We start from the raw sequence: 9,110 nt of genomic DNA on the forward strand, positions 1-9,110 counted from the left end.
GCTCGTGCTGCCACCACGCAGGCTCACAGAGTATAATATGCTGTGTTTACATATCCTGTGTGCCAATGTATATGCATTGTGGGTTACAGACTAGATGACAGCTGTTTAACGTCTCATTGACTCTGCTCACATCCTGCCCTGCACTGCTAACCCAAATTTAATGCATAATAAGGCTCCTGGTGGGGGCGATAATGATTATATACGTCCATTTATAGACCTTTATTCTCTGCTCCTTGGACAGAAAACAAACTAATTTGCCTGTGAGGTGAAAGCCGCGTCATACGCAACATCATCGCATACTACCGGGTACCCACCCATTGACTGTTGGTCGAACAAGGCATGTCTATATCAAGGTCAGTCGTCACTTAAGAGATAAGACAGGTGTTGCACCTGCGTCAGTGCGGTGCAAGACGGAAATAAATACTCAGAAGTCAAGCTACCGGCCACGTCATATTTAACAGTTAAAACAGCCTATCAAGTATTGTCATTTCCGATGTAGGGTGAATTGGTGTTTCCCGACTTGAAAGAGTATTTCAATACGATCAGGTCCAGGCAGTGTTGGAGGGAAAACCTTAAGTACTGCAGATGTTTGGTGATCAAGACTTTGGCGCAACTCACGAGCATTGATAGGTGCAAATAAAATAAGGATAACGCTCAGGAAGAATCATGGATTCGAACCCACGATTTTCGCACACCTTGTATATGCAACGATGCACTCCTTAGAAGTCAATTGGCCGCTCGTGCGTATGTGCATGTATGCGTGTATGCGTGTGTGTGTGTGTGCGTGTGTGTGCGTGTGTGTATGCGTGGGGGCTAGACCGGACTGATTCCGATTCATATGTTAACAAGGACCTATGCCACGAAACAGTTTAACATTGTTACACAACTCAAAACACAGTAATATACTGACTCGAAGGCGACCGGGGCAGGTTTTCTCCCGTCATGCCGAGCGTGAGACTGCATTATATATACATTTCAAAGAAAGTGATGCGTTTATAAATTAATACAAGAATACCGTGTTAGCTCTTCCTCAAATATAAGGAGTGACTTCAGTATCTACACGAGAATCGAACCGACCCCTCAGACGACAGTGAACGCACGTACCATTTACCTACACTATGTCAATGCTGGTAGTTGCGATGGTTTCCAACAAGAGAGTGAAAAACCCCAACGCCCTGTTGTCAGGTATAAATCCAGTTACACTTTCACAAATACCAATGCTAACATACATAACAATATGTGTGCATGCGTGTGCATGCAAGTGCAAGCGAGTGTGTGTGTATGCATGAGTCAGTCATTACGAGGCAGGTGTTATACTCCAATACCTAAAGTTAAGAGATAAATCCGACGCTTGGCGGGCATGAATTATTTCTCACCGTCGGGATTCCACAACGAATCGATACATGTAATGTTGAGCGAAGCGCCCCTAGAAGGACCTTAAGCAGGGATGTGCCATTACACGATAAATCGCTGTATTGTACATGGTATTTTATGGAGACTTCTTCCGCTTTATTGTTTATCAACATTGATTGATTGATGTGTGAGGCTGCGCTGACGGCGGTCTTATAGCTTTAATAGAATCTGGACAAAAAAAACCCGGTGATCAACCTCATGAGCATCGTTCTACGCATTTGGGATACGATGACATGTGTCAACCAAGCCAGAGAGTTTGACCACCTGATAAATGACTGTTGTATCAATACTTTGATCCATAAGTATACTCTCCAAAAAAGAAACGCGTATAGGAATTTCAGATGTATTTTTATGTTTATTTTGAAAGATCTTGTAGGACTTATGAGTCAATGAAATATAGCGAAATTGGACACTATGAATGCAGACTTATCCGTCTTTGGCACCAACTAGAGGAAAGTCAGTTTGAGTGTCAGATGGAGACTTGTGGTGGCGCTGAAGTCAGTACCTATAGCTAGTGTGACCACAGTGGGCATCCAGAACTGCACGACATGGCATCGAACGAATTAGTCTCAGAATCTCGTGTTGCCCATTCGCAGCCCTCTTTGCCTGTAGTGCCTGTGAGAGTTGCTGAAGTGTCTGGGGCTAAGTGTTCCAGCGTCGCGCCCGTCTGTCCAGGGCATCCCATAGATGTGTGATCGGGTTTAAGTCCGGTGATCTTGAGGGCCAGGGGAGCACATTGATGTTGTTGTTCTGGAGGAGGTCACTAGTGTGATGTGCTGTGTGAGGCCTGGCATTCTCCTGTTGAAACAACTCCCTCTGGCGATCAGTGATTCGAAGGAGGTGTGGGCGTAGGATTTTGTAACAGTACATTTGAGCTGTCGGGTTGCCCTGGATCATAACCAAATCACCTCTTACAGCAGGTGAACTCACCCCACATCATAACACCTCTCTCGCCGTATCTGTCCACCTGGGGAGCGCAAGCGTCGGCGAAACGTTCACGTCGACGTATGTACACCCGCTTTCTTCCATCGTGTCGTTCCAGTGGAAATCGTGATTCATCACTGAACCAGACTCTACGCCAGTTCGGTAGGTTCCAGGCCTGAACTTTGGTGCACAATTGAACTCGATGTCGGCGATGTCGTTGTCGAAGCACAGTGCCAAAATAAGGTCCTCTGGCACGTAAACCAGCCACTCATAACCTGGCGGTCTGTGCATAAAGCCTCCTCAATCCGGGTATTTGTTGAGGGGTACTGGTCGCTGTAGCTGTTCGATGACGCCTCAGAGGTACCTCGAGATCGCCAACTACGAGGGGCATCTGCTACCGAATTCTTAGGGGCGATATATCTCCCAGAGCCATGAAATGGTGCTTTGGTGAACATTCGGTCGTCGGGCAACTGGACGTTGAGACTGGTCAGCTTCAAGGAGACCAATGTCGATATGAAGGTTGGATTCACTTAGATGTGGCATTTTGCGTTCGTCAACACTATTCCAAATTCAGTGAATAATCGACAGACAGAGATCAATCTTTTATACTCATCACTGAGACTATCTGACCCCCAACTTTCACGTGCATTGCATTCGAAATGTGCATTCTGTGATACTACATGCCGAGATTGTAAATCATGCTGTTAAATACGGGTATTTTACGGTTCAGGTGTTTTGTGTTGTGATGTTTCAAGACTTAAACACCATAGGACTCTTTTGTAAAATGAATAAGCGTTTCTTTTTGGAAGAGTATAGTAATCTGTAAAAAAACTGAGGATACGGGGTGGGTACCTCAATGACCCCTCGGTCTAACTACTGCCCCGGTTACTGAAGACACGGATCTTCACTTGACGGGTATGTTTATCAACAATTGTGTTGCGTCACTAGCCACCAACTTAAACACGTGTCCTTGTGTCAGGGAGCGAAATACTTCTTGTAAGCAATATTCCAGCTATTATGGCAGCGGCCTGTAAATAATCAAGTCTGGACCATACAATCTAGTGATCAACAACATGAGCATTAATCCACGCAATTGGTATAGGATGGCATGTGTCAACCAAGTCAAGTCTTACCACTAGATTCCGTTTGTTGTCTCATGGGTTGCAGCACAGATCACCTACTTTCAGTACCTCCACACATATTAAATGAAAGGTCATAGATATACATTAACATATCAGCATACAGAGACACTGTGATTATGAATTCTTACACAACTTTCCTGAAATTTGCTTGACACACGACAGTGTAACAACTGTTTTTGTCATTGTTTATTTCTTAACTCTTTAACATCTTTATGTTGACGTCAAAAACAGTTCTCTTGCTTTCCTCCTTGTGTGGCGTCATTTCAATCTTACGTCACAATTCCTTACGGGTGAAGTGAACAATACACATACGTGTTCGAGCATTAAACATTAAACAACTATAGACTGGTGATGAGGTCAATATCTATTGTTCTTGGTTTTTTTATGGACCCACGAAAAGTAATACTGACCGAGAACGAAAAAATAAAAATACGGATAATGACCTAATTCACCAGTGTGTAATTGTTTCATGACGCATTTGCCAAGAAATAGCTTCTAAAAACCAAAACAAGTACATTTATTCAAGAAAAGTAATTTTATTATCAGTACAAAGCAGTAACGTGATGTCAGCAATTCTGTAACATGTAAACAATAGAATAGCGTCATAGCTTGACGTCATAGTAACTCTAGTCAATATGAGTTTTGGTCGGACCTGGATTGGAGTCAGTATGATTTTCTGTCGCCTTATAAACCAACTGGGTAGCCGGAAAAATGTGCGTACATAATAAACCTATTTAATCTTAGCAATACGGCGAGCTCATTCACTGGATTCCGTGTTGAACTCCGACTTCGGTAACTGCACGGCTGTCGGGCCTCGAACTTCATTAATCATGGTGTGTTCTCCAAAGCGTGTCCCAGGTGAGATCTTTGAAACATTATTGCTGATCAATAGAAGTTGTTTTGAGTAAAATGTCATTCTGTTTTCTTCTTTCGTGATCAAAACGTGGTACTAGCATGATGTCGTTACGCCAAGGAATGAGACCATACATGTGAAGAGACCATACATGTGAAGAGACAGATATCAAAACGTTATGGATGATCATCTTCTTCTTTTTTCAAAAATAAAGAAGCTGACCATCCATGAAGGTTTGCCATCTCTGCACCACCAACTTCTGGAAAGCCACTTAAACAAATGTGATAAGGCCCTTGCATAGAGTGAAAATCAGGTCACGGTAATTTCAGTGCGGACGTTTCAGCTGTAATGTTTACAGCTGGATGAAAACAGCATGTGTTATGAAAAAGGTATGTAAAAATACACAAATAAGTACACTAATGCCATCGTCCTTTCTTACTGTGATACCTTCTCGTTCGAACCTTGCTGAACGGTCTCATGGTTGTCAGCAACTGTTGTGAGTAGGGAACCGATATTCTGTGCAGTGGCAACAAATATCCTGACCATCCCCAAATTAGATAACTGTTACAACTGTCAGCAACTTCATGCGTGGTATCAGACATGGTCCGGTCTAGTGAAGTCATATTTAGCGATCGCGCAATTTGGAACCAGAATTGGTTCTTTCTAAAATATACACTTGTCACCGGAAATCTTGTACCGGAAGTAGCGTCTCGACTAGACCTGACCCAAAAATCAAACATTGCGTTGATATACACTCTTTGAAAAATAATAAGGAAAAATAAGGAAATGAACATGTTGTATTTTAGTGTATATAAGTCGATTAAGCTTGATCACAGATGAGGAAAATCACACACTGATGAACATATGTTTTGTTGTCTGCCTCAGCATAAATTCAGTTCGCTCACTGTACATGTGCGGACAAAGGGTTTGGCTAGCGGAATTCTTCCGTAAATCGTCATTCGTCCTTCAGTGCGTTGGCAAGTTTTCAGACTCTAAGGACAGTGGTGATTTCCAAAAAGTCGTCAATCAAGTTCGTGCCACTAGCTCTGATCTGCTCGTGTAGGACATGCCCCCCACATCATGACGCGTCTCATCCAAATCTACCCACCTGCTGAGTTTGACGTCGACAGTCACAGTGTCTCCCACAACGTCGCTGCAGGAGGCAACGCGTTTGAATCGCGTTGTGGGAGACATGTTCCCCATGTTCTATACCTCTACCATGTTCTCCCATTGAACACGTCGTTGTCAGTGTCTACTTGACAGGACGGTTCCAACTTTTGAATTCTTATGGTTTTGTTCGGAAATTATTTGAAGACGAGGTACCTGTCCTGCAATGGTGTTGGTCAAGCGCCCCGAGGTATCTGGCAACAACAGACTGGGACTCTCATGCTTGCAAATCTCTAATGGCGATATTTCGGCCAGTAACATTCAAACTTGGTATTTGTTACCTTCCTTTACATCGTAAATTCTGTAATGAAAACATGATGTTGGTTTGACGTTTTATGGTCTGTGTTTTCGAAACATTGCACGTGCATTACGGGGTGAGCTTTTTTACATGCACTTTTCCAGTATCGTTTTCGGTTGTTGTTTTGTAATGACAACCGTTTACATACACGTTTGGGGTGCGTCGGCGTGCAATAAGCAACAACCGACAACCGTTTACATATACGTTTGGGGTGCGTCGGCGTGCAATAAGCAACAACCGACAACCGTTTACATACACGTTTGGGGTGCGTCGGCGTGCAGCAAGCAACAACCGCAACATGATTAACGGGATTCAAACACAGGAATTGTCTTAATGACGATTGCTGTTAAGAGGCATCAAAATGAACTGCTGAAACGCTTGTGCCTTTCATCATTTACACAAGTTTAAAGTATTAATCACTTTATTACACATTATATTTAGTTTTTAATAATCCTGCAAACATTTCAATGCACATAAAAGCATCTCCTTGATAGTTGTGAGATACGTTCTGTTATTAATACACTCCAGCATAAAATGTTTCCTTTTCAATTTGGAAAGACTACATATTATCGACAAGAAATAACAAAATAGCCAAAATGTGCACTGATGTTTTGTCCCGTCTCCATTGGTCAGGACTGATAAAAGCTCAGGATATATTAAATAGATATTTGTCATGATAATTAACTTTAGTGATAATACATTTATTAAAACTGCAAAATAAAAATAACTATAAAATCAAACGTTTCACCCATTTGCAGACATATCAACTCCATCCTCACTTTAAACGTCACGATCAAACTATACCAGCCTTTTTATGAAAACAAAAACATCGACGTACAGAGTAAACTTGCCTCGACTAATGAATGGACAACGGCCAGTGTGATGTCAGTTAAGGATACTTTGACAACTCTGCAGCTGTTTTGTCTGATTAATACAACCTAATCCAAGTGTTTATTGTAGCCTGATACATGTGACAGTTTCCTTAGTCACACAGCGTGTGTCGAGAAAGATTAACTAAGTCATGTCATCATCCCTAGGACACTATAGTAATCCTATATTTTTAATATCCTGACCATCCCCAAATTAGAACTGTCAGCAACTTCATGCGTGGTATCAGACTTGGTCCGGTCTAGTGAAGTCATATTTAGCGATCGCGCAATTTGGAACCAGAATTGGTTCTTTCTAAAATATACGCTTGTCACCGGAAATCTTGTACCGGAAATTTTTAAACAACTGACAAGCTTTAGAAGAGTTTTGTAAAAGCAAGGTTTAATAAATTGGCCTTTAAGACTCAACAAAATTGGGACATTCTAAAATTGTATGATATTCATGGACCAAAAAACTAAAAACACGACCATAAATATAAGAAATATGGCCAGGGCAATGATGTAATTTCAACCCGTCACCTGAAATTAAATTACCATCAACATTAAATTTTTAAGCTAACACAGAAATGCTCACACTGCAAAGAACCAACCATATGCTACTGCTCTACATACAGTACCAACAAGACAGAATTGTGCTTCAAAGTACACCGAGCACTGACATACACCTAACACTAAAAGCAGTCCCTGGTATACAAATATAGATCACTAACTGTTTCAAAGACGCACTTATATATATCACTTACTGGCAGCATTTATGGGAGAGACCTACTTACGAATAAATGTTTATTTAATCTACATACCTTCCGAGTAAATGTACTTGACATACAAATCTCCACAGTGAATATACTTCACAGACATGTCTCCCGAGTGAATATACCCCACGTACATGAATCCCAACTAAATATACTTCGCAGACTCATCTCCCGATTGAATACACCTCATATACATATCTTCCCAGTAATTATACTTCAAATACATATCACCCAAGTGAATATACTTCCCATACATATCTCACAAGTGAATATACTTCCCAAACATATCTCACAAGTACATATACTTCAGAAACATATTTACCGAGTGGACATATACGAGCATATATCTCACAGACAAATATACTTCGGAGACATATCTCCCGAGTGGACATATATACATATCTATATCGAGTGAGCAAGCTTCATAGACATATCTCTCGAATAAATATACTTCACAGACATATCCCCCGTGTGAGAATAATTCACATACATACCTCTCGAGGGAATATGATTCACTGACACATCTCCCTAGTGAATATACTTCACAAACATACCTCTCGAGGGTATATGCTTCACTTCACTGACACATCTCCCTAGTGAATATACTTCACAAACATACCTCTCGAGGGTATATGCTTCACTTCACTGACACATCTCCCAGTGAATATACTTCGGAGACATATCTCCCGAGAGGACATATATACATACCTATATCGAGTGAGCAAGCTTCATAGACATATCTCTCGAATAAATATACTTCACAGACATATCCCCCGTGTTAAAATAATTCACATACATACCTCTCGAGGGTATATGCTTCACTGACCCATCTCCCTGAATTGCTAGAATGCTCACTGTATGTACTCCGTTCACGAAGAAAATATCTACCGTGTTATTATTACACCAACCCAAATCTCCATAAGTTTACAGCTCTTTTGAATTCTAAATCAGCTGATATACTAGTGAGTTTAGCTGTGTATTGTACAAAAATAATGCAGTCACGTACCTATAACTCAATATCCAGGCGCTCCTGATTCTATACTATTATGAATGTCGATGTACTATTGGCCTCATGGCCATACATAAAATTCATTCAACTCTGCTGTCTGTCTATATCATATAAAATCATATACGTGTATGTCATATAAAATCATATACATGTATATCATATCCTAAACTGTATTTTTATCGTTTGTCTATGTAACCTACCGCTAAAGGTTCCACCATTGTTTTGTTGGAGGTTATTAGCCTTGAGCGTAGTGTGTATAACCCCTAGAAAAGGGACATTCAATAAATTTTCATACATTTATACACTTCATACGTGATACTTAAATGCCTAAGTTTCACATTAAATAACATGTACTCCATGGCTCACCCCCAAAAGCTAATCTGGGCATTTCTGATTGTGTCTCAATACAATTATTTCTTGTTTTTGACGGAATTTTTTTCTATCCTGTTTGTTGAATATCCTAATAGTTAAATAAATTATTGCATAATTACATCATTTACGTTTTTACAGACAGAATGCAAAAAAAAGTTTCAAACAGTGCGTGATATTATGGTATATCCCACTACAAACTGTGATTATTCTAGTCAGAATAGCCTATTATTGCTATCATACCTAATGGTACCTCGTCACCGGGTGGGAAAGGGATGTTAGTGTCGGGGAGCGGG

This window comes from Haliotis asinina, chromosome 6, assembly GCF_037392515.1.
Source record: "Haliotis asinina isolate JCU_RB_2024 chromosome 6, JCU_Hal_asi_v2, whole genome shotgun sequence".
Taxonomy (NCBI): domain Eukaryota; kingdom Metazoa; phylum Mollusca; class Gastropoda; order Lepetellida; family Haliotidae; genus Haliotis; species Haliotis asinina.